The following is a 269-nucleotide window of genomic DNA, read 5'->3' as shown; positions in this document are numbered from 1 at the left end:
TCACACACACACACACACACACACACACACACACACACACACACACACAAACTGCTGTCTTGTGTTATTGAGACGCAAAAAGAAGCAGTCAGAGAGGACACTGGTGAGTCAACAGCAACCTTGCCGTGCCTCCTCACCTCCTCACCTCCTCACCCTGTTCACACCATCCCTCACTCAATGGCGCCTCCCGTCTACGGTAAACCTAAACATAGATGGTAGCATTCATAAAGGTTTCAAGTTTTTACACCATATTGGAAGTTTTTTTTTTT

The sequence above is a fragment of the Portunus trituberculatus genome, chromosome 25 (genome assembly GCF_017591435.1).
Source record: "Portunus trituberculatus isolate SZX2019 chromosome 25, ASM1759143v1, whole genome shotgun sequence".
In the NCBI taxonomy this organism is placed as follows: domain Eukaryota; kingdom Metazoa; phylum Arthropoda; class Malacostraca; order Decapoda; family Portunidae; genus Portunus; species Portunus trituberculatus.
Note: the sequence above shows the minus strand (reverse complement) of the source record.